This window comes from Balaenoptera musculus, chromosome 2 (assembly GCF_009873245.2).
Source record: "Balaenoptera musculus isolate JJ_BM4_2016_0621 chromosome 2, mBalMus1.pri.v3, whole genome shotgun sequence".
In the NCBI taxonomy this organism is placed as follows: domain Eukaryota; kingdom Metazoa; phylum Chordata; class Mammalia; order Artiodactyla; family Balaenopteridae; genus Balaenoptera; species Balaenoptera musculus.
The window spans coordinates 138,319,597-138,346,405 of record NC_045786.1 but is presented as its reverse complement, the minus strand read 5'-3'; the positions used below and the strand labels follow the sequence as shown (position 1 = coordinate 138,346,405).

The 26,809-nt window shown below is 39.2% G+C and overlaps 1 protein-coding gene across 7 annotated transcripts in view; it reads right to left on the bottom strand.

Moving 5' to 3' along the window:
• Nucleotides 1-10,965, bottom strand: part of SYNE2 (spectrin repeat containing nuclear envelope protein 2) — a 313,385-nt gene extending 302,420 nt beyond the window's left edge. For 6 of the 7 annotated variants that reach the window (XM_036839615.1, XM_036839636.1, XM_036839653.1 and 3 more), the window contains exon 1: nucleotides 10,872-10,965. The gene's annotated coding sequence lies outside the window, so the exon portion shown is untranslated. Of the gene's footprint in view, nucleotides 1-10,732 lie in introns of all 7 variants that reach the window. The other variant, XM_036839626.1, reaches the window with a different exon arrangement.
• Nucleotides 10,966-26,809: the final 15,844 nt, after the last annotated feature.

The window sequence follows — 26,809 nt, the reverse complement described above, 5'->3', positions numbered from 1 at the left end:
TGGGATTAACATATACACACTACTATATATAAAATAGATAACCAACAAGGACCTACTGTATAGCACAGGAAACTATACTCAATATTTTGTAATAGCCTATAAGGGAAAAGAATCTGGAAAGGAATATATACATGTATGTATGTATATGTGTGTGTGTGTGTATATTTAAAAAACTGAATCACTGTGCTGTACCCCTGAAACTAAGATGACACTGTAAATCAACTATAGTTCGATTAAAAAAAAAGACCCATTAGCCCACCCCATCACCAGACCATCAGTTTTCTCCCACACTTTCTCCCTGTGGTATCTCTCTCGCAAGTAATGGCACCAATATTCTTTTCAGCACCTAATTTAGAATTCTGTCCCTTCCATCTCATTTTAATCCCCTCTGACTCTGTTCTCTGAATTTCTTCATCACTTACCTGGATTTCTGAAAACATCCTTGTAATTGGACTCCCTGCCTCTCCACTACATCTTTCAGAATGTTATTATGAAATAGAGCTCACACCAAGCACACGCTGCGTGTTCCCACTGAGAAGAAGAATATGCTCCAAACACTTCCATGAAAAAAACGTCCCAAGATCTAACCACAAAGCATCTATCCAGACCCCTCCCACTACAACCTGCCATGAGCCCTGTGCTTCAGTGTTATTCTTCAGCCCTCAATCTACTCTCCTCCATTCTCCACCCATGAAAGTCCTATTCTACACTCTAGACCCAGCTATACGCCCAGCTCAAATGTCAAATGTTCTCTACAAAACTAGCCCTAACTTCCCCAAAGGTGGCATTAATTACCACAGCACTTTGCTAGCACCTCAGGTGGCACTTCTTTCATTCTGGATCATATTAGAGTGATTTGTTTACAAGGTTACCTTCCCCCAGTTCCTGCAGAAGGGGAGCCATGTCTGATTCATTGCTGATTGCCCTCTAACACCTGTCACTTAGCCCCTTGTTCACTGCACCCTTGAATTGAATGTAATAACTAGCACTTATTACTATGTGTTCTACAATGTTCGATTACAGGTACTGTACTATCCGTTACATGTATTGTCTCAGTAATATTCATAACACTCCTATAAGTCATATTTTGGCTTATGTTTTACAGTTGAGGAAGCTCTACTCAGAGAGGTTTGTAATTTGCCCAAAGTGACACAGCTAGTATATGGCAAAGCCAGGATTTGAACCAGGGTCCATCTGACTTCAGAAGTTACAATCCTAACCATTACACTATACCACAGACATTTCTAAAATCCACTTGTCCTTTAGTACTTATGCACCTGAGAGTATAACTCAAGATCAAGACCCCAGTAAATTATATTTTATCCTATTAGCACATGGAGGCCATTTTTGGTTCTGCTCTGGTCCAGAGTCATAAATGAGCATGTCCACAGTCTTCCAGGTTCCTTTATTTTTCTCTTTTATTACACCCACCCTCAACCCCCTTAAAAAGAAAACAAAACAAAACAAAACAAAAAAAACAGAAGAAAAATGATTTGGAAGGCAGGGACAGGAAGAGAATGAAATCATTCCTTCATGGTGGAACATACAACATTAACAGTAAGCCTGTAAGGTTTAACAGGCGTATATAACCTGAAAGAATATGCTGGATCATTTCAAAACATACTTTCCTAGCTCAAACCTGAAATCAGCAGCTGTTGCTAAGAAAACACATGCGAGACAACATGATGATTGATGAAAGAAGCAAGCTTACCTTCCGAGTCTCAGAAACCATCACCAACAGAGTCTTGGAACCAAATCATCAACCTGTGATTATAAACATTTGGGAGTTTCTTTTCATCTGGCTCAGAAGGAAATATAATCAGTTCTGGACTAAACACTGTTTATAAAATTAATTATTACACAACTGAGTTGGAGTTTCCTAAAATGAAAAAAGCGCCGAGACTACAAAGGTAACATACTTTCTTTTAAACAAAGTCCCATTAACAGAGGAAAAATTTTTACTCAGTGTCATCAAATGAGTAACTACAAAAGATAGTCAAACAAGAGACTGCTAGTCACCTATTTTCTTTGTAAACATACTAGCACGAAAAATAAGACACACCTTTAACTGCTTTATAAACAGAATTTATAGTTAATTCTTTATTTTTTTCTTTCTGAATCACTAGCTCAAAATTTTGAACTAAAAGCTCTAGCATGCATTATTCTATCAAACAACCCCATCAAACGTTGACTATAACCTACCTTAGTACTAATAGCTCAGGTGCATTTGAGTTGTAGGGTTTTTAAAAATTTATTTGGGGGGCATGGGGAACAATCTTGAACAGCTTTATTTATTTTGTTGCAACTTACACTTCAGATAAAAATTACTTCTGAGTAATTAGCATTTTTTAAATGAAAATTAGCTAACTCCTACGGTACGACCCATTAATTAATGTATCATTCAAAAGCAGCCAAACACGAAGAGCTCAGTCGTATTACTATCAGCTTTTCCTCAGGATATCACAACTTGTACTCCAAAGCCACAGTGGGAGAAAACAGGTAGTTTTCTATGTGTTTGTGAAAAGTCTGTGAAAGTTAATTCTGTCCCCTTTCTCCGAACATGAACTGTCTTATAGCCTGAGCTCTAACCTTGATAAGACTGTGTGTAGCACATAGATTAAGATAAGTGGATTTATTGTTTAAGATGTATTGTTCATCCCTAAATGTTGACTACCTTTATCTTTCCAAATGAAGCAACATAACTGCCAAAATGAGTAATGAGAAATTTTAATTTAAATATATTAAAAATTTGCCTAGAAATCTGTAAAACCTTTTTATAATACCATCCTTCCTAAAAATTTGCCTTTCAAATTAAAGTTTCCCCTTCAAGCACAGTATTTCAATTTTGGCAGCATATGGATATATTTTTCTTACTATCCTGGAATACTATTTATAAATATAATGTATATATTGCTATAATGATGATGAGGGTACATAAAATATTTTCACTGTTGTAACCAGTATATTTATTTGTAATGGATTTTATACTAATAGGAATATATATACACCTGCCCACACAACTGTTTTGTTTTACTCATCTTTTGTGTAAATGAACTCCAGACAAACTTTATCTATAATTTAACATGGAAACGTGAAATGGCTAGGCTATATGTGATTCGGTTTCAAATTCATCTCTAGCAACTTAATAGCTCAAATAATTTAAAATCTAATTATTTATTGATGAAATGATATGATATGTGGAATTTACTTCAAAATAACCCAGCACAGGGGGGATAGGTGAGGGTATAGGTAAAACCAAATTGGCAGGACTTGATAGCTATTGATACTGGGTAATGTTTACATAGGAGTTCATTTCACTATTATCTCTGCTTTTGAATATGTACTTAAAATTTTTCATAATAAAGTTTTTTTAAATCTAATTTACTTTTGTCCCAGTGTCAGGCATATCTTTACCATTTTGAATTCCTGTTTTACCCGCATAGCATTAACGTTTTACATACCAATTCATTCATGCTAAAACAGTTCTTAAAGTACAATACAATGGGGTAAATATCACATTTCTAAACCATATTTGTAGAAATTAGGACCTGGGGGAAAAAATCTCAGACATTATCTAATCCTCTATGCCACTGGTTCACAATCTTGAGCGTGCATCAGAATCACTTGGAAGACTTGGTAAACACAGATTGCTGGGCCCCACCCTGTAGGTTTCTGAACGAGTAGGTTTGATGCTACTGGTTCCTGGACCACACTTTGAGAACCACTGCTCGAGGCTTACTCCCATTGCCCAGTTCATATATCCATTCCACCAATTACCACATTGGAACGCATGCTTCTCTACTTGTGGGCCTTTCTCTTATGAGACAGTTAGCTTTTGAAGGGCAAGGGACATAAATTTTCATCAATGTGCCAGAGCCCAGATTGAATAAATATTTACAAAGTAAATTAATTTGTTGGATGAGTTAAGTTTTCTCACTCATTTATAGCTGAGTGTTTGTCAACGTATTAACATTCAGAATAGGAGCACATTTACATACCCAGATGGAAAGGAGCTACTCACTGATAAAGGAAAACTAAAAGTCAGCTGGAACCAAAGCAACAAGTAGATAGCAAATTTTGACGAGTTCTAGAACTGCATCTCAGATTGGAGTTTTCAGTCAAACATGGACACTGACAAGCAGAAGCTTGAGGCTCACTTTGTCAAATGTGTTACTCTGACCTGAGGAGCTATAACCAAGTGCTCTTCATCTCATACACCACTGAAAGAAAGAAGTGCTTTCAAACTCATCTATCAGAGTTTCTCAGGGTCTGGAAAATGTCAGCATGGGAGGACAGACTCTTTCTGCCTAGCCATTTCCCTTTTCCTAATGCTGCCCAAAGGAAAGAAAAGAAGTACAGCACACTCATCAGTGCCTGTCTGGAGAGTTCTCCAAGTCCAGGTGTTCTGAATCTTGTAATACACCACAGTATCCTGAAGTATCCTTCTATTACAGCAATGATCAGCTCAATGACAATTCAGTGGATTTAGTTTAAGAAAATGAACTATGCTCTGATTTCCAAATTTCACTACCTCTTTAATGTTTATTCTAAAATTACAAGTTAGAATATACTCATAAATATGAATCCAATAACCTCAATATGTATGATTTCTTTATTTTCATTTAATAATAGTAAAGCAAAGAATATAACCTGTGTAACCATGGGTCAATATATGATTTTTTTCTTGTTATTTAGATCCCTTAAAAAAATAATTGACTGCTCAAACAAAAAATAATAATGTAGTGTAGGGTCTATAACAGACAAAAAGTAAAATGTATGACGATAGCACAAAGCAGAGAGACATGGGAAATATACTATTACAAGGTTTTCATTGAAGTGGTATAATATAACACTTGAAGTTAAACTGTGATAAGTTAAAGATGTATACTATAAACCCTAAAGCAAACACTAAAATAACAAAATAAAGAATGACAGGTAGGGAATTCCCTGGCAGTCCAGTGGTTTCACTGCCCAGGGCATGGATTCAAACCCTGGTCAGGGAACTAAGATCCCAGAAGCCACGGGGTGCAGCCAAATTTAAAAAAAAAAAAAAAAAAGAGAGAGTGGCATGGACTTATATATACTACCAAATGTAAAATAGATAGTTAGTGGGAAGCAGCTGCATAGCACAGGGAGATCACCTCGGTGCTTTGTGACCACCTAGAGGAGTGGGATAGGGAGGGTGGGAGGGAGACGCAAGAGGGAGGAGATATGGGGATATATGTATACATATAGCTGATTCACTTTGTTATACAGCAGAAACTAACACACCATTGTTAAGCAATTATACTCCAATAAAGATGTTAAAAAAAATAAAAATTTAAAAATTTAAAAAAGAATGAGTTCTAATAAGCAAAAAAAAAGGATATAAACTATAATGACCAAAATTCAATTAATCCAATCAAAGACAGAAAAAGAGAAAAAAGGAAACAAAGAACAGATGAGAAAAACAGAAAACAAATAGCAAGATTATACATTTAAAGTGAACCATAATCAATAATCATTTTAAATATAAATGGCCTAAATACCAGAATTAAAAGTCAGAGATTGTCACGTGGGGTAAAAAAAGCAATATCTTTCAAGGAGAAGAAGGATAACTCTCTACTCCTTAAATGTGGGCTACACATAGTGACTTCCATCTAAAAAAGCAAAGGACAGAACAGGGAGAAAAGAGTAACTTTATAGGAGGGAAACCTGACAAACACTACCTCAGCCAGGTAATCAAGGTTAACATGAACAGTGATGTCATGTTGATGGTATGTTCCCTTGACATTGTATAATTAGAATACACAGTCTTTTCAAGCACACACAAAACATTTACCAAAATTAATGATATTCTGGGCTTTAAAATAACTCTCAGTAAATATAAAAGAATTTGAGCCATATAAGTTATGCTCTTAGACAATAAGAAAACTAAATTTAGAAATAACAGAAAGATGCCTGGAAAATCCACAAATGTCTGGAAACTAAGTAATAAACTCCTAAGTAACTCAAGGTCAAACAATAAATCCAAAGAAAAATTTTTAAGCATTTTGAACTGAATAAAAATGAAATCACACCCTATTTAAATTTGTGAGAATTCCCTAAAGCAGTACTGTACTGAGGAAATTTAAAGAACTAAACACTTATATCAGAAAAGGAAAAAGGTCGCAGTGACTTGAATAAGAAGAGTAAAATTAAACTCAAAGTAAGTGAAGAAAGGAAATAATAATAAGGATCAGAGTAAAAATCAATTAAACAGAAGACAGAAAATATAAATGAAACCAAGAGCTGATTCATCGAGGTCAATAAAATTGATAAACCTCTAGCCTAGGGTTTCTCAACCTTGACACTACTGACATTTCGGCTGAATGATTCTTTGTTGAGAGGATCTCTCCTGTTCATTGCAGCATCTTTAGCAGCATCCCTGGCCTTGACCCACTAGATGCCAATAGCAAATACCCACCCACCCCACCCCACCACATTGTCTCCAGACATTATCTCATCTCCAAAACATGTTAAGTGTTCCTGGTGGCAGTAGGGTAAACTTCAACCCATACTCCAGCTCCATAAACAAAAATTAACTCAAAGTAGATGGACCTAAATGTAAAACGAAAGACTTCATGGTTTTACATTCTTTTATAGAGTTTTCCTATGAGTTTTATAACTCTAAGGAAAAAAATCTTTGTGACCTTGAGTTAGGCAAAGATTTATTAGGTATAACACCAAAAGTATAATCCATAAAAGAATAAATTGATATATTGGACTTTAGTAAAATTTAAAACTTCTTCAAAGATCTGTTAAGAGAATGTAAGACGAGCAATAGACTGAAAGTAAATATTTGCAAATCATGTATCTGATAAAGGACTTGTATCCAGAATATATAAAAAACTCTCAAAACTCAATAAGGAAGTAACTAACCCAATTAAAAATGAGCAAAAAATGCAAAGAGAAACTTCAACAACAAAAAAAGATATTATATGGATGGTAAATAAGCACATCATTGGTCATCAGGGAAATGCAAATTAAAACCACAATGAGATACCACTACACATCTAACAGAATGGCTATGAAAGTTTAACCATACCAAGTGTTGACAAGGATGCAGAGCAACTGGAACCCTCATGCACTAATCTGGGAATGTAAAATGATATAACCACTTTGGGAAAGTATGGGAGTTTCTTTAGAAGTTAAACATACACCTACCATATGATCTAGCCATTCTGCTCCTAGAAAGTAGGTGTCCATACAAAGACTGAACATAATGTTCACAGCAGCTTTATTTTTAACAGCCAAAAACTGGAAAAAACCAAACGTCTATCAATAGGTGAATGGATAAATGAACTTGGGTATACCCATACAATAGAACACCACTCGGCAATAAAAAGGAATCAACTGCTGGTACACACAACAACATAGATGAATCTCAAAATAATTATGTTGAGTGAAAGAAACCAGACAAAAAAAGAGAACATACTATGTGATACCAGTCATATAAAATTCTGAAAATACGAAATAATCCATAGGGTCAGAGCTACCACTGGTTACTTGGGAAAGAAGGATGCAGGGTGTAGGGAGGGACCAGAGGGAAAGATGGATTCACAGATCTATACATAAGTCAAAAACTCATCAAATTTAACACTCTAAAATACGCGGCTTACTGTATGTCAATTACATTCAATTAAGCTGTTTATAAAATTATCACACAAAACGAGAAAGGCTAGACAGCTTAAGATAAAAACAATCAAAAAAGAACTTAACCTGCAATTTCACAAAGAATTACAGGCTTTAAATACAAGTGATTTTACAGTATTCCAGACACAATCTTTTATTTTGTAAAAGTAGGAAAGGGGACACATGACTCAGGTAATTGGTAAGTATGAAAGTAAGAAAAAAAAAAAGAGAGAACACACAGTGAAGCCCTGAAGAATGGGCTATTGCATTTAACATTAAGATTATTTCTGAATTATAGCTAAGCTGAAACATTTCATAATTCTGAAAAAAAGGAAAAATATTTTCATTTTTCCCAATTTGGCCTGCCCCATTCCTAGGCAGAATTAGGTGCTTTCCTCCTCCCACAGCCCCTAGAACACATCTTTTCTAGCACCACCATGTGTGTATTGCAATGGCTTGTCTTCACTAGACAAACAGGTCTATCAGGATACGGACTATGTCTTTTGATGCTGGCATAGTGGTTAAATATAAGTGGAGACTGAGAGCCTGGCTTCCTATCCTAGGAAGCTGTGCCATTCACCTACTGTGCAGACTCAGAAAGTTACTTCAGTTTTATAAACTATAAAATAGGGCCAATAGGGTATATATGAGGATTCAATGTGAATGTATCCAAACTTTGGCCTAAGAGGCCCTGCATGATCTGTCACCTGATTACCACTCTCTCATCATTTAGTTCTCTCCCTGCAGCTGACAGAGCTCAGCAACAAGACCTACTCTCAGGTCCAATCAATCCACACGCTATCAAGCTCTTTCCTGACAATGCTATCTCCTCTGCTGATCTTCCACGCCTCTCTCCTCTCCTCACCTCCTACCCTACAACACACTGCACTGCAGGACGAGTGGTGTGATCTGATTTACATTTTAAAACTATGATTAGTTTAGTAATGTCTTTTATGTTCTGCCTATCTTCCCGACTTGCTAAGATAAAGGCGGGAACCACAGCTGTCCTGTGCATTATTATAACTCCAGCACCTAGCACAATACATTGTAAGCATTCAATAAATTTTTATTAGATGAATGAGGTAACCTATGTGAAGCATTTACTGGTACAAAATAAGTATTCCATAAATAGTTATTATTATTATTTGGAACTCCAGAGTCCAGCACAGTGGCTGGCATATGTTAAGAGCTCATCTGAGTAAATGAAAAAATAATTTTGTAAAATTATTGAAAATCTATATTTAAAACATACGGGTAATGACAAATGAATCAATTGCTTTTCACACTTTCCCTTACTTATCAAGACGTGACTGATTCCAGTTTTGAGCTTTACATTAAACTCTCAGTTATGCTATTGAGGGCATAACCTAGAAAAATCCCATTGTGACTCAGTTCTCTAAACATACTGCAATATCCTGCAAACACAATTAGCACTAATGCACTGAAATGCTTGTAAATTTCTAACTGGGTAAACTTATAAGATTTTTTTTAAAAACAATCTTAATGTACAAGGTTGAGCTGACCAAACTGATTTGATTTTGACTTTTGTTGGCTTCAAATAAAGCTCATTAACTCAAACATATGGACAAAGAACTAAGAATTTTCACTTTTTACTTACTTAGACATCTCCAGAGTTTTCACCACGAAAAAACTTAATGAGGATTGCACCTGTTCTCTTCTCCCTCGGGTTCTTGCGGGGGTGGGGGGCGTGATGGCACAGCTAAGGCCACTCAGTAATTATCTCAGGAAGAGCCCGGGGGAGTCTCAAGAGAGTTTTCCAGAAAGGGAAGGTAACTAAAGAAGGAGTGGTGCATTAAAATATAAAAACACACCAAATATTCCATCTCATAAAAGGTGAACACTCAACCCGATGATGTTTACAATGGCTCAAGGGCGGGCACCCGAATGGTGAGCGGGCCAGGTATGGTTCCGGGGCTTAACTGTAACCCCAACCCTAAAAGTGGTCGGACTTATCCTAGCACAACCACGTAATATCTACAAGGAGTTCTTCGGAGCTCTGGAAACTTTTAGGAAAGCAGATGAAAGTTGTTTGAAATCAAACAAACTTTAAAAAAAAAAAAAAAGCGATGCAAAAGTGTTGAGCGGCTAGAAAAAACCTCCTGGGTTTGACTCTGACTTGCTGGTGCATGTACACCATCGTGCCTGCTAGCATCTGGCTCAGACGCTCCCTTCCACTAGGGGAGGAGAAAATAATAACTTTCGGAAATAACAGGCGTCCACAAAGGCAAAGGTTACACAGGACTGCTCAACCTCCATCAAATAAGTTGGCTAATGTTGTTTGGAGCAGCAGATTCCACATAAGTCTCCCCTCGCTCTTTTTTAACAGAAGAAAAACAACCCAAAAAGGAGAAGGTGCTACCGTCAGACCCTCAATTTCAGACAACAAAGACCCCAAGCAATCGAAATGGAATTATAATCCTAGCCGTCCAAGCGGCTCCCGCCGAGGAGGCGCTCGGCCGCCGCGGTTCCTACCGTGCCGGGGCCCCCAGGGCCCCGCGCGCTCTCCAGCCCGGTGAGCCCCGCCCGCAGGTCCTCGGAGACCCGGGGCTAGCCTCGCGCCGCCCACGGTCTGGCAATCTCCGCGCCGCGGCTCTCCGCGTTCTAGCTCACGCGGCGTTCAAAATCTTTCCCGCCCAGGCGTGACGCGAGGAACGAAAACAATCAGCGGACCGCCAGCGCCCGGGCCTGGGCCCGAGGCGGGCGACGGGTGGATGGGGGCCGCGCCCCCGGCGCAGCCCCTTTCCCAGGCGGGCGGACCGGCGGGCTAGGGACCGGAGGTGACACAAAGAAGCCGGAGAGACAAACGCCACTCGCTGGCGCTCGCTCCAATCCCCGAAGCGCCCCGCCCGCTGACAAGTTTGCGGCGCCCTCCACGCACCCCGCTCTTCCCACCCGGGCAAAGTTTCCCGTGGCCGGGCTCGGACCCCCGCAGTGGGCCGGGTCCCGTCTCCCGCCGCCCTCTCCCCCGGCTCGGGGACCTTGCCCTCCTTCGCCCCCGCCCCTTCCCCTCCCTCCCGCTCTCCTTCCCTTGCCACAGACCGCTCTCTCCGGGGCGCACCGGGGTGCAGGGGCCCTGCCGCCGCGCTCCCCTGCTGCCGGCCCAGCAAGGGGCGAGGGCGCGAGCTGGAGCCAGCCCGGGTCGGCGCCCCACTCGCCTTGCTCCTTCGATCGCGCCTTTTGCTCGGTCTCCCACTCGCCTTTTTGGTCCAGCGGAAGGCTCGGGGGCGCAGCAGAGCGCGCTCCGCTCCTCTGCGCTCGGAAAGCTGCAAACCACGCCCCGCGCCTTCCCCGCCCGCCGCCAGCCGCCGAGTCCCGCGCTCGCCGCTCGGCGGCCTGTGTCGAGCCCGCCCGCGAGTGCTGGAGGCGGAGCAGCCGCCTCCCCCCGCAGGCCCTGCCGCAGCCCAGGGCTGGCAACTTTCTTTCCTGTTCTGGAACATCAGAGATGGTCTGAGGGAGATGCTAATTCAGAATGCAGGTTAACCACCGGGGATGGGGGGGCATGTCACAAACTCCCTCAAATAAGCTTTTTGGGCCGATTTCAGCGAGAAACTCCTCTAACATTCTTGGACTCCGGGGTCTTGGAAGTGGGGGTAAGAAAGGAGATCTGCGAATTAGCTACCAGACCTTGATCAAGTCAGTAAACGTTTGTGAACCCTTTGTAAAATGAGAAATTTGAATTAGATGGCCTTTAAGATCTGGATCAGTATTTCCTACAGCGTGGTCCAGACCTCAGTGTCACCTGGAGGGAAGGGGAGGCGCTTGTTAATAATGCAGAATGCAGGGTCCCTCCTGCCCCCTGGACTCTGGGGAGTGGAGAACAGCCTCAATCTTACAACACGATATACAACTTTCAGGTCTGAAACTCAGTGGAAACTAGATCCTCGGGAATCCAAACTGCAAGTGCCAGTTCGATTTTCCAGCAAATTACTCAGTGCCTTTGGGCTCAGGATGATGTCAACTGACTCCCACTTACCTCCTGTGCTGCTATTACAGTATTACGGAGGCACTCGAGGTCCTAAATGAAAGGTATTGTGTCAACTCACTATAATCACATGAAGAAACAGTGACTTTAAAGTATTTCTCTATTGAGTTTGTATCACAATCAAATTTAATTTTTTATAAGTCCAAGTTCATATGTGTTGTATGGCTCGAGAATCTTGCCTGGATTACTTAAATTTGGTGCTTATGACCCAAACTAAATGGTAAGGACCAGAGATTAAGAGGTCTGATAAAGCATTCAGTTAACATACATTCATGGAAAAAAACTAGCTGAAAATTGTAGCCACAATTTGAGACAATTATTTCAAAAAGCTGTACCTCCTTAGCAGGATGATTCCAGTAAGTTGTTTAAAAAGCACATTAGGGACTTCCCTGGTGGCGCAGTGGTTAAGAATCCGCCTGCTAATGCAGGGGACAGGGTTCGATCCCAGGAAGATCCCACATGCTGCGGAGCGACAACTACTGACCCTGCGAGCCACAACTACTGAGCCCTCATGCTGCAACTACTGAAGCCTGCGTGCCTAGAGCCTGTGCTCCTCAACAAGAGAGGCCATCTCAATGAGAAGCCTGCGCACCGCAACGAAGAGTAGCCCCCACTCACCGCAACTAGAGAAAGCCCACGTGCAGCAATGAAGACCCAACGCAGCCAAAAAAATAAGTAAAATAAATAAACTTTTTTTAAAAAGCACATTATCTTGATGGTCAATAGCTCAACTCTTCACAAAACAGCACACTCCCAATCTACTGTTCTTCCTTGTATTCCAAGATAATCCTTCTGATAGTATCACTTCTCTTCTTGGACTAGCTAGGTTTACATTATCTATAATTAATGGCTTGGGTCACAACAATGGTCTATAAAGCAAGAATATCCTTCTGGTCCTGGGATGTCTTTCCATAGCACCATTTTGCCTGATATAATACATGCAAATCAACTTTGGGGAGGAGTTGGTCTTCAGGATTCGTGAAGCTGTCTACAAAGCATTGTGTGCTATTTTCCTTCTCTGTTCTATTCATTCTATTTGTTTCTATTTTATGTGGGTTGCTTCTTTTATAGTAAATGCCAAAATCATCATGGCAACAGTCTCTGGAGAAGATGTTATGAATAATTTCTTAATTATTGTTCCATTCCAGGCGTCTAGGCTATAAGTCCTCAAAGTGAAAGGACTGTTGTTCCATATTGTATCTAGTGCACTTAAAAGAGTCCAGAATAAAGTGTCTCTAATGTTTTCAGATGTCCACAATTAGAGCCTCTTAATTACCTGTGGTGTCTCCTAGCCATGCCAATTTGGATATTAAATTAATACCTACTTTTAAATTCACAAATTAGACTAAAGGCAGGAGCACTGAAAATGAAAATAAAATGTAATGCTAAGCCAAACAGAGACACACCTGGTTCTTTTGGAATACAACACTAGGCATGTGAAGGGATGGCTCATACACTTACATCTCCGACGGGCAGAGTAAGGGCTGCCATGAACCCAGCTGTGCCCACATTCTCCCATACACCAAAACACAGACATAGTACAGTAACATAGTATGATGTCATGTTATGTCTCTTAGCTATTATTTACATCAGGCCTCTGTATTTATAGCAAAAGATCCATCCAGCTCAACAGCTCACCTGAGAGACTTTGCCAGCTCCAATTGTGCGAAGCATACGTTTTGCAAATTGATCAAACTGAAAGCACATCTGTGACTGGGTACACAAGCATGCTGTGGCACATGGTGAGAACTACTGAAGCAGACATTCAATATATGCTGGCACATTGTACTGAGCAAGGCAGAAAACGTGGCCTGAGGCATTCACGTGAGTTGGACATCCTCATGCCACTAAAGGAATTAGAGTCAACACTCTTTAAGTTAGGCAGCAACTCCTCTCTGAACTACAGTTGCTGTTTACATCCCTGCATCCCACACTAGACTGTGAGTTCCTTGTCTTTTGCATCCAGAGTGCCTGAATAAGAAAGGCAATGGATTTTATACTGGGAGCAAATTCTAGTCTGGTACTTGGGTGCCATGTTGAGAAGGATTATGGGGCTGCATCTAGGTTTTGCAAGAAAGAATACAAGTTGATTAGAAACTGAGTCTCTGCCATGGGCACAGAAGGGGAGAGTATTGACAATAGTATCATGTATTTATCAACATAATGGTAATAGAAGAAAATGTTAAATGAATGGCCCAATGGTAAGTGAATTTAAGAACAACACAAAGTATCTTTAGCTGAAGAGGCAGGTATAATATTAATTAATCCGAGGCAGTGTAAGACCATGTTACTACTTGCTTCTGTTTTATTAACAATGTTACCACTAAAGATATAAGGAGATTGGTTTACAACTAAACATTCCTTGTTAGGCTGTTAACAATATTTTGCTACAATATTTTTTACAACATTGGGAGCACATGTGTAAGCCTGGGATGAAAATAGCTGGCCAGGAAAACAGCTCTGTTCCTCTTTGTCCAAGAGTCCAGTCACACCCTGTAAAGACCTGAGCTCCTTATCTCATTCTGGTCTTGTTTCCTGCCAAACCAAGAAACTAACAAATACATGTTGACTAATTGCTCCCTGGACCAATGTGATCTTTCTGACCATTGTCCTGATTCAAGTAGAAAGGTGTGTCCAACAACATGCAAGTGTGCCCTGCCAATTTATGCAGTAGACGGTCTCCTAAAATACTGAGCCAATCAATTGAGTTTCTGCCTATTGAATCAAGAGTCCAACATTCCAGAGTTTGAAGAAAAATTAAAACAAATATGCTATGATTCAGTGAAATCGTATATGTAAAATGCTAAGCATGGAGCCTGGCATTCAGTAGGCACTCAACAAATGATAGCTATTATTACAATAATTTTAGTTAGTAACAGTGGGGCTTAGAAATGTGTTATTTCAAAAGCACTTTTATTGAATTGGTAAATCAAAGTATTGGGTTAAAAAAATATTCCACAGCTCACTTCATTTTACACAAAAGAAGACTGAGGCCCCTAATGGCATAAAACTAGTAGTGGCAGTCCCTAGATTAGAACCTAGAGAAGTTTTTAGCAGAAATAAATGTATCATTTAGAGGAATCCAGTTGTACATCTTGTTATTTGTTTTACTCTCAAATGCTAAGCAGTGAATTAATCACACTGCTCAGCTCACAGTAAAAAATAGTAAAAATAAGAGACATCAATATATCTCTCAAGGAAAGACAGGTCTAATGGATCAAATTAAGCAGAGATATTGAAAACCTAAACAACATAATAAATAAGGTAGGTCTTATTGACGTATTCAGATTTACACCTCAAAAATAGAGAATATACTCTCTTATCAAGCACACATAGACTCAGTCATGAAAACTGGCTTTGTATTATTCCACAAAGAACTCCTCAATAGTAGAAAAAAGTAAAAATAATGTAAATAGTATTTTGATTAAACAATAATAGTAATAAATACTATAATGAAACTAAAAATTGATGACAAAATCTCGAAAACAAATAGTCCTTTCCACCTGAAAATTTTAAAGTGTACTATTAAAGAAGTATTGGATGAAATGGAAAATACAATATAAATTAAACTCAAATCATATCCAAAAAAAATAATGCTAATGGAAACAATACATATCAGAATCTATAAAAAACAAATCAGTGATTACAGAAAAATTTACAGCTTTCAAATATTTATACAATAAGAATAAAAGAATGACTATAAATGAATTCTACTTCTAACATGAAAAGCTAAAGCAAAGAAAAGCAGAGGAAGAAAATAACAACAAAAGCAATGAGGTTGAATATAGAGAAACAGGAGGACTGATAAATAATCAATATGCTGATTATCTGAAAATAAAAAATATTTTAATGACAGACCACTAAAGGAGCTACTCCAGAAATAGAGGAAGAATGCATAAACATTCAAAATAAGAAATGCCAAGGGGTTATAGAAACAGAAACTTACATAGTGTAACATAATTATTTTCATAGTATTACAAAAATACATTGGAAAACCTAGATTTAATGGAAATCACAATATGCCAAAGTTAATCCCAGTAAAGACTGAAAGCCTAGACAAACCAATTTTATTAGAAGAAATAAAGAAAGATATCAGGGCTTCCCTGGTGGCGCAGTGGTTGAGAGTCTGCCTGCCAGTGCAGGGGACGCGGGTTCGGGCCCTGGTCTGGGAGGATCCCACGTGCCGCGGAGCGGCTGGGCCCGTGAGCCACAATTACTGAGCCTGCGCGTCTGGAGCCTGTGCTCCGCAGCGGGAGAGGCCGCGATAGTGGGAGGCCCGCGCACCGCGATGGGGAGTGGCTCCCGCTTGCCACAGCTAGGGAGGGCCCTCGCACAGAAACGAAGACCCAACACAGCCAAAAATAAATAAATAAATAATTCTTTAAAAAAAAAAAAAAAAAAAAAAAAAAAAAAAGAAAGATATCAAAGAACTACCTACACAAAAAAGGGCCAGGCCCAGATGGTTTCACAAGGTAATTCTAAATCCCCAAAGATCTGATACTTAGATGCTACATATATTGATTCAGAGCATTTTAAAAGAAGAAAATATTCCAAATTGTTTTTACAAAGCCAGCATGATAAAATTCCAAAATATGACAAATACTGCACCACTCTCACTTATGCATATAAATGTAAAAATTTTTAAGTCAACATCAGCAGCAGAATACAAAAGCACATTAAAAATAAAAATACTTGAGCCTACCTGGGCTCTTTTGTGAGGCTAATGGCGGACTCTGGGAGGCTCATACCAAGGAGTACTTCCCAGAACTTCTACTGCCAGTGTCCTTGTCCCCACGGTGAGCTACATCCACGCCCCGCCTCTGCAGGAGACCCTCCAACACTAGCAGGTTTGAAGTATTTTTAAAAATAAATTTGGACATTCACAGAAAGATAGACAAGATGAAAAGGCAGAGGGCTATGTACCAGATGAAGGAACAAGATAAAACCCTAGATAAACAACTAAATGAACTGGAGATAGGCAACCTTCCAGGAAAAGATTTCAGAATAATGATAGTGAAGATGATCCAGGACCTCGGAAAAAGAATGGAGGCAAAGATCGAGAAGATGCAAGAAATGTTTAACAAAGACCTAGAAGAATTAAAGAACAAACAAACAGAGATGAACAATACAATAACTGAAGTGAAAACTACACTAGAAGGAATCAATAGCAGAATAACTGAGGCAGAAGAACGGATAAGTGACCTGGAAGACAGAAGGGTGGAATTCACTGCTGCAGAACAGAATAAAGAAAAAAGAATGAAAAGAAATGAAGACAGCCTAAGAGACCTCTGGGACAACATTAAACGCAACAACATAGGCATTATAGGGGTCCCAGAAGGAGAAGAGAGAGAAAGGACCCAAGAATATATTTGAAGACATTATAGTCGAAAACTTCCCTAACATGGGAAAGGAAATAGCCACCCAAGTCCAGGAAGCACAGAGTCCCATACAGGATAAACCCAAGGAGAAACATGCTGAGACATATAGTAATCAAACTGGCAAAAATTAAAGACAAATAAAAATTATTGAAAGCAGCAAGGGAAAAACGACAAATAACATACAAGGGAACTCCCATAAGGTTAACAGCTGATTTCTCAGCAGAAACTCTACAAGCCAGAAGTAAGTGGCATGATATACTTAAAGTGATGAAAGGGAAGAACCTACGACCAAGAGTACTCTACCCAGCAAGGATCTCATTCAGATTCGATGGAGAAATCAAAAGCTTTGCAGATAAGCAAAAGCTAAGAGAATTCAGCACCACCAAACCAGCTCTACAACAAATGCTAAAGGAACTTCTCTAAGTGGGAAACACAAGAGAAGAAAACAACGTACAAACACAAACCCAAAACAATTAAGAAAATGGTCATAGGAACATACATATCGATAATTACCTTAAATGTGAATGGATTAAATGCTCCAACCAAAAGACACAGGCTTGCTGAACGGATACAAAAACAAGACCCATATATATGCTGTCTAAAAGAGACCCACTTCAGACCTAGGGACACATACAGACTGAAAGTGAGGGGATGGAAAAAGATATTCCATGCAAATGGAAATCAAAAGAAAGCTGGAGTAGCTATACTCATATCAGATAAAATAGACTTTAAAATAAAGAATGCTACAAGAGACAAGGAAGGACACTACATAATGATCACGGGATCAATCCAAGAAGAAGATATAATAATTATAAATATATATGCACCCAACACAGGAGCACCTCGATACATAAGGCAACTGCTAACAGCTATAAAAGAGGAAATTGACAGTAACACAGTAATAGTGGGGGACTTTAACACCTCACTTACACCAATGGAGAGATCATCCAAAATGAAAATAAATAAGGAAACAGAAGCTTTAAATGACACAATAGATCAGATAGATTTAACTGATATTTATAGGACATTCCATCCAGAAACAGCAGATTAGACTTTCTTCTCAACTGCGCACGGAACATTCTCCAGGATAGATCACATCTTGGGTCACAAATCAAGCCTCAGTAAATTTAAGAAAATTGAAATCATATCAAGCATCTTTTCTGACCACAATGCTATGAGATTAGAAATGAATTACAGGGAAAAAACGTAAAACACACAAACACATGGAGGTTAAACAATACATTACTAAATAACCAAGAGATCACTGAAGAAATCAAAGAGGAAATCAAAAAATACCTAGAAACAAATGACAATGAAAACACGACAATCCAAAATCTATGGGATGAAGCAAAAACAGTTCTAAGAGGGAAGTTTATAGCTATACAAGCCTACCTCAAGAAACAAGAAAAATCTCAAATAAAAAATCTAACCTTACACCTAAAGGAACTAGAGAAAGAAGAACAAACAAACCCCAAAGTTAGCAGAAGTAAAGAAATCATAAAGATCAGAGCAGAAATAAAAGAAATAGAAACAAAGAAAACAATAGCAAAGATCAATAAAACTAAAAGCTGGTTCTTTGAGAAGATAAAAAAAATTGATAAACCATTAGCCAGACTCATCAAGAAAAAGAGGGAGAGGACTCAAATCAATAAAATTAGAAATGAAAAAGGAGAAGTTACGACACCGCAGAAATACAAAGCATCCTAAGAGACTACTACAAGCAACTCTATGCCAATAAAATGGACAACCTGGAAGAAATGGACAAATTCTTAGAAAGGCATAACCTTCCAAGACTGAACCAGGAAGAAATAGAAAATATGAACAGACCAATCACAAGTAATGAAATTGAAACTGTGATTAAAAATCTTCCAACAAACAATAGTCCAGGACCAGATGGCTTCACAGGTGAATTCTATCAAACATTTAGAGAAGAGCTAACACCCATCCTTCTAAACCTCTTCCAAAAAACTGAGGAGGAAGGAACACTCCCAAACTCATTCTATGAGGCCACCATCACCCTGATGCCAAAACCAGACAAAGATACTACAAAAAGAAAATTACAGACCAATATCACTGATGAATATAGATGCAAAAATCCTCAACAAAATACTAGCAAACAGAATCCAACAACACATTAAAAGCTTCATTCACCATGATCAAGTGGGATTTATCCCAGGGATGCAAGGATTCTTCAATATACATAAATCAATGAATGCTATACACCATATTAACAAACTAAAGAATAAAAACCATATGATCATCTCAATAGATGCAGAAAAAGCTTTTGACAAAATTCAACACCCATTTATGATAAAACTTCTCCAGAAAGTGGGCATAGAGGGAACCTACCTCAACATAATAAAGGCCATATACAACAAACCCACAGCAAGCATCATTCTTTTTTTTTTTTTTTTTAATTTTATTTATTTATTTATTTATTTATTTATTTATGGCTGTGTTGGATCTTCGTTGCTGTGCGAGGGCTTTCTCTAGTTGCGGCAAGCGGGGGCCACTCTTCATTGCGGTGCGCGGGCCTCTTGTTATCGCGGCCTCTCTTGTTGCGGAGCACAGACTCCGGATGCGCAGGCTCAGTAATTGTGGCTCACGGGCCCAGTCGCTCCGCGGCATGTGGGATCTTCCCAGACCAGGGCTCGAGCCCGTGTCCCCTGCATTGGCAGGCAGACTCTCAACCACTGCGCCACCAGGGAAGCCCCACAAGCATCATTCTTAATGGTGAAAAACTGAAAGCATTTCCTGTAAGATCAGGAACAAGACAAGGATGTCCACTCTCACCACTATTATTCAACATAGTTTTGGAAGTCCTAGCCACAGCAATCAGAGAAGAAAAAGGAATAAAAGGAATACAAATTGGAAAAGAAGAAGTAAAACTGTCACTGTTTGCAGATGACATGATACTATACATAGAGAATCCTAAAGATGCCACCAGAAAACTACTAGAGCTAATCAATGAATTTGGTAAAGTTGCAGGATACAAAATTAATGCACAGAAATCTCTTGCATTCCTATACACTACCAATGAAAAATCAGAAAGAGAAATTAAGGAAATGATCCCATTTACCATTGCATCAAAAAGAATAAAATACCTAGGAATAAACCTACCTAGGGAGACAAAAGAACTGTATGCAGAAAACTATAGGACACTGATGAAAGAAATTAAAGATGATACCAACAGATAGAGAGATATACCATGTTCTTGGATTGGGAGAATCAACATTGTGAAAATGACTCTACTACCCAAAGCAATCTACAGATTCAACGCAATCCCTATCAAATTACCAATGGCATTTTTTATGGAACTAGAACAAAAAAATCTTCAAATTTGTTTGGAGACACAAAAGACCCCGAATAGCCAAAGTAGTCTGGAAGGAAAAAAACAGAGCTGGAGGAATCAGACTCCCTGACTTCAGACTATACTACAAAGCTACAGTAATCAAGACAATATGGTACTGGCACAAAAACAGAAACATAGATCAATGGAACAAGATAGAAAACCCAGAGATAAACCCACGCACCTATGGTCAACTAATCTATGACAAAGGAGGTAAGGATATGCAATGCAGAAAAGACAGTCTCTTCAGTAAGTGGTGCTGGGAAAACTGGACAGCTACATGTTAGAACACTACCTAACACCATACACAAAAATAAACTCAAACTGGATTAGAGACGTAAATGTTAAGACTGGACACTATAAAACTCTTAGAGGAAAACATAGGAAGAACACTCTTTGACATAAATCACAGCAAGATCTTTTTTGATCCACCTCCTAGAGTAATGGAAATAAAAACCAAAATAAACAAATGGGACCTAATGAAACTTCAAAGCTTTTGCACAGCAAAGGAAACCATAAACAAGACGAAAAGACAACCCTCAGAATGGGAGAAAATATTTGCAAACAAATCAACGGACACAGGATTAATCTCCAAAATATATAAACAGGTCATGCAGCTCAATATTAAAGAAACAAACAACCCAATCCAAAAATGGGCAGAAGACCTAAATAGACATTTCTCCAAAGAAGACATACAGATGGCCACGAAGCACATGAAAAGCTGCTCAACATCACTAATTATTCGAGAAATGCAAGTCAAAACGACAGTGAGGTATCACCTCACACCAATTAGAATGGGCATCATCAGAAAATCTACAAACAACAAATGTTGGAGAGGGTGTGGAGAAAAGGGAACCCTCTTGCACTGTTGGTGAGAATGTAAATTGATACAGCCACTATGGAGAACAGTATGGAGGTTCCTTAAAAAACTAAAAATAGAATTACCATATGATCCAGCAATCCCACTACTGGACATATACCCAGAGAAAACCATAATTCAAAGAGACACATGGGAGATTAAACAAGATGGCGGAGTAGAAGGACGTGCTCTCACTCCCTCTTGCGAGAGCACCAGAATCACGACTGGCTGCTGGACAATCATTGACAGGAAGACCCTGGACTTCACCAAGGAGGATACCCCACGTCCAAGGACAGAGGAGAAGCCACAGTGAGACGGTAGGAGGGGCGCAATCAGAGTAAAATCAAATCCCATAACTGCTGGGTGGGTGACTCACAGACTGGCGAACACTTATACCACAGAATTCCACCCACTGGAGTGAAGGTTCTGAGCCCCACGTCAGGCTTCCCAACCTGGGGGTCCGGCAACGGGAGGAGGAATTCCTAGAGAATCAGACTTTGAAGCCTAGTGGGAATTGATTGCAGGACTTTGACAGGACTGGGGGAAACAGAGACCCCACTCTTGGAGGGCACACACAAAGTAATGTGTGCATCGGGACCCAGGGGAAGGAGCAGTGACCCTGGGGGAGACTGAACCAGACCTACCTGCTGGTGTTGGGGGGTCTCCTGCAGAGGCGAGTAGTGGCTCTGTTTCACCGTGGGGATAAGGACACTGGCAGCAGAGGTTCTGGGAAGTTCTCCTTGGCGTGAGCCCTCCCAGAGTCTGCCATTAACCCCACCAAAGAGCCCAGGTAGGCTCCAGTGTTGGGTTGCCTCAGGCAAAACAACCAACAGGGAGGGAACCCAGCCCCACCCATCAACAGTCAAGTGGATTAAGGTTTTACTGAGCTCTGACCGCCACAGCAACAGGGAGGGAACCCAGCCCCACCCATCAACAGTCAAGTGGATTAAGGTTTTACTGAGCTCTGACCGCCACAGCAACAGTCAGCTCTACCCACCACTAGAGCCTCCCATCAAGCCTCTTAGATAGCCTCAACCACCAGAGGGCAGACAACAGAAGCAAGAAAAACTACGATCCTGCAGCCTGTGGACCAAAAACCACAGTTACAGAAAGATAGAGAAGATGAAAAGGCAGAGGGCTATGTACCAGATGAAGGAACAAGAAAAAACCCCAGAAAAACAACTAAATGAAGTGGAGATAGGCAACCTTCCAGAAAAAGAATTCAGAATAATGATAGTGAAGATGATCCAGGACCTCGGAATAAGAATGGAGGCAAAGATTGAGAAGATGCAAGAAATGATTAACAAAGACCTAGAAGAATTAAAGAACAAACAAACAGAGATCACCAATACAATAACTGAAATGAAAACTACACTAGAAGGAATCAATAGCAGAATAACTGAGGCGGAAGAACGGATAAGTGACCTGGAAGACAGAATGGTGGAATTCACTGCTGCAGAACAGACTAAAGAAAAAAGAATGAAAAGAAATGAAGACAGCCTAAGAGACCTCTGGGACAACATTAAACGCAACAACATTCGCATTATAGGGGTCCCAGAAGGAGAAGAGAGAGAGAAAGGACCAGAGAAAATATTTGAAGAGATTATAGTCGAAAACTTCCCTAACATGGGAAAAGAAATAGCCACCCAAGTCCAGGAAGCGCAGAGAGTCCCATACAGAATAAACCCAAGGAGAAACACGCCGAGACACATAGTAATCAAAGTGGCAAAAATTAAAGACAAAGAAAAATTATTGAAAGCAGCAAGGGAAAAACGACAAATAACATACAAGGGAACTCCCATAAGGTTAACAGCTGATTTCTCAGCAGAAACTCTACAAGCCAGAAGGGAGTGGCATGATATACTTAAAGTGATGAAAGGGAAGAACCTACAACCAAGATTACTCTACCCGGCAAGGATCTCATTTAGATTTGATGGAGAAATCAAAAGCTTTGCAGACAAGCAAAAGCTAAGAGAATTCAGCACCACCAAACCAGCTCTACAACAAATGCTAAAGGAACTTCTCTAAGTGGGAAACACAAGAGAAGAAAAGGACCTACAAAGACAAACCCAAAACAATTAAGAAAATGGTCATAGGAACATACATATCGGTAATTACCTTAAACGTGAATGGATTAAATGCCCCAACCAAAAGACATAGACTGGCTGAATGGATACAAAAACAAGACCCATATATATGCTGTCTACAAGAGACCCACTTTAGACCTAGGGACACATACAGACTGAAAGTGAGGGGATGGAAAAAGATATTCCATGCAAATGGAAATCAAAAGAAAGCTGGAGTAGCTATACTCATATCAGATAAAATAGACTTTAAAATAAAGAATGTTACAAGAGACAAGGAAGGACACTACATAATGATCCAGGGATCAATCCAAGAAGAAGATATAACAATTATAAATATATATGCACCCAACATAGGAGCACCTCAATACATAAGGCAACTGCTAACAGCTATAAAAGAGGAAATCGACAGTAACACAATAATAGTGGGGGACTTTAACACCTCACTTACACCAATGGACAGATCATCCAAAATGAAAATAAATAAGGAAACAGAAGCTTTAAATGACACAATAGACCAGATAGATTTAATTGATATATATAGGACATTCCATCCAAAAACAGCAGATTACACGTTCTTCTCAAGTGCGCACGGAACATTCTCCAGGATAGATCACATCTTGGGTCACAAATCAAGCCTCAGTAAATTTAAGAAAATTGAAATCATATCAAGCATCTTTTCTGACCACAACGCTATGAGATTAGAAATGAATTACAGGGAAAAAAACGTAAAAAGGACAAACACATGGAGGCTAAACAATACGTTACTAAATAACCAAGAGATCACTGAAGAAATCAAAGAGGAAATCAAAAAATACCTAGAGACAAATGACAATGAAAACACGACGACCCAAAACCTATGGGATGCAGCAAAAGCGGTTCTAAGAGGGAAGTTTATAGCTATACAAGCCTACCTCAAGAAACAAGAAAAATCTCAAGTAAACAATCTAACCTTACACCTAAAGAAACTAGAGAAAGAAGAACAAACAAAACCCAAAGTTAGCAGAAGGAAAGAAATCATAAAGATCAGAGCAGAAATAAATGAAATAGAATCAAAGAAAACAATAGCAAAGATCAATAAAACTAAAAGTTGGTTCTTTGAGAAGATAAACAAAATTGATAAGCCATTAGCCAGACTCATCAAGAAAAAGAGGGAGAGGACTCAAATCAATAAAATCAGAAATGAAAAAGGAGAAGTTACAACAGACACCGCAGAAATACAAAGCATCCTAAGAGACTACTACAAGCAACTTTATGCCAATAAAATGGACAACCTGGAAGAAATGGACAAATTCTTAGAAAGGTATAACCTTCCCAGACTGAATCAGGAAGAAACAGAAAATATGAACAGACCAATCACAAGTAATGAAATTGAAACTGTGATTAAAAATCTTCCAACAAACAAAAGTCCAGGACTGGATGGCTTCACAGGTGAATTCTATCAAACATTTAGAGAAGAGCTAACACCCATCCTTCTCAAACTCTTCCAAAAAATTGCAGAGGAAGGAACACTCCCAAACTCATTCTATGAGGCCACCATCACCCTGATACCAAAACCAGACAAAGACACTACAAAAAAAGAAAATTACAGACCAATATCACTGATGAATATAGATGCAAAAATCCTCAACAAAATACTAGCAAACAGAATCCAGCAACACATTAAAAGGATCATACACCACGATCAAGTGGGATTTATCCCAGGGATGCAAGGATTCTTCAATATACGCAAATCAATCAACGTGATACACCATATTAACAAATTGAAGAATAAAAACCATATGATCATCTCAATAGATGCAGAAAAAGCTTTTGACAAAATTCAACACCCATTTCTGATAAAAACTCTCCAGAAAGTGGGCATAGAGGGAACCTACCTCAACATAATAAAGGCCATATATGACAAACCCACAGCAAACATCATTCTCAATGGTGAAAAACTGAAAGCAATTTCTCTAAGATCAGGAACGAGACAAGGATGTCCACTCTCACCACTATTATTCAACATAGTTCTGGAAGTCCTAGCCACGGCAATCAGAGAAGAAAAAGAAATAAAAGGAATACAAATTGGAAAAGAAGAAGTAAAACTGTCACTGTTTGCGGATGACATGATACTATACATAGAGAATCCTAAAACTGCCACCAGAAAACTGCTAGAGCTAATTAATGAATATGGTAAAGTTGCAGGATACAAAATTAATGCACAGAAATCTCTTGCATTCCTATACACTAATGATGAAAAATCTGAAAGAGAAATTAAAGAAACACTCCCATTTACCATTGCAACAAAAAGAATAAAATACCTAGGAATAAACCTACCTAGGGAGACGAAAGACCTGTATGCAGAAAACTATAAGACACTGATGAAAGAAATTAAAGATGATACCAACAGATGGAGAGATATACCATGTTCTTGGATTGGAAGAATCAACATTGTGAAAATGAGTATACTACCCAAAGCAATCTACAGATTCAATGCAATCCCTATCAAATTACCAATGACATTTTTTACGGAGCTAGAACAAATCATCTTAAAATTTGTATGGAGACACAAAAGACCCCGAATAGCCAAAGCAGTCTTGAGAGAAAAAAATGGAGCTGGAGGAATCAGACTCCCTGACTTCAGACTATACTACAAAGCTACAGTAATCAAGACAGTATGGTACTGGCACAAAAACAGAAACATAGATCAATGGAACAAGATAGAAAGCCCAGAGATTAACCCACGCACCTATGGTCAACTAATCTATGACAAAGGAGGCAAAGATATACAATGGAGAAAAGACAGTCTCTTCAATAAGTGGTGCTGGGAAAACTGGACAGCTACATGTAAAAGAATGAAATTAGAATACTCCCTAACACCATACACAAAAATAAACTCAAAATGGATTAGAGACCTAAATATAAGACTGGACACTATAAAACTCTTAGAGGAAAACATAGGAAGAACACTCTTTGACATAAATCACAGCAAGATCTTTTTTGATCCACCTCCTAGAGTAATGGAAATAAAAACAAAAATAAACAAATGGGACCTAATGAAACTTCAAAGCTTTTGCACAGCAAAGGAAACCATAAACAAGACGAAAAGACAACCCTCAGAATGGGAGAAAATATTTGCAAATGAATCAACGGACAAAGGATTAATCTCCAAAATATATAAACAGCTCATTCAGCTCAATATCAAAGAAACAAACACCCCAATCCAAAAATGGGCAGAAGACCTAAATAGACATTTCTCCAAAGAAGACATACAGATGGCCACGAAGCACATGAAAAGATGCTCAACATCACTAATTATTAGAGAAATGCAAATCAAAACTACAATGAGGTATCACCTCACTCCTGTTAGAATGGTCATCATCAGAAAATCTACAAACAACAAATGCTGGAGAGGGTGTGGAGAAAAGGGAACCCTCTTGCACTGTTGGTGGGAATGTAAATTGATACAGCCACTATGGAGAACAATATGGAGGTTCCTTA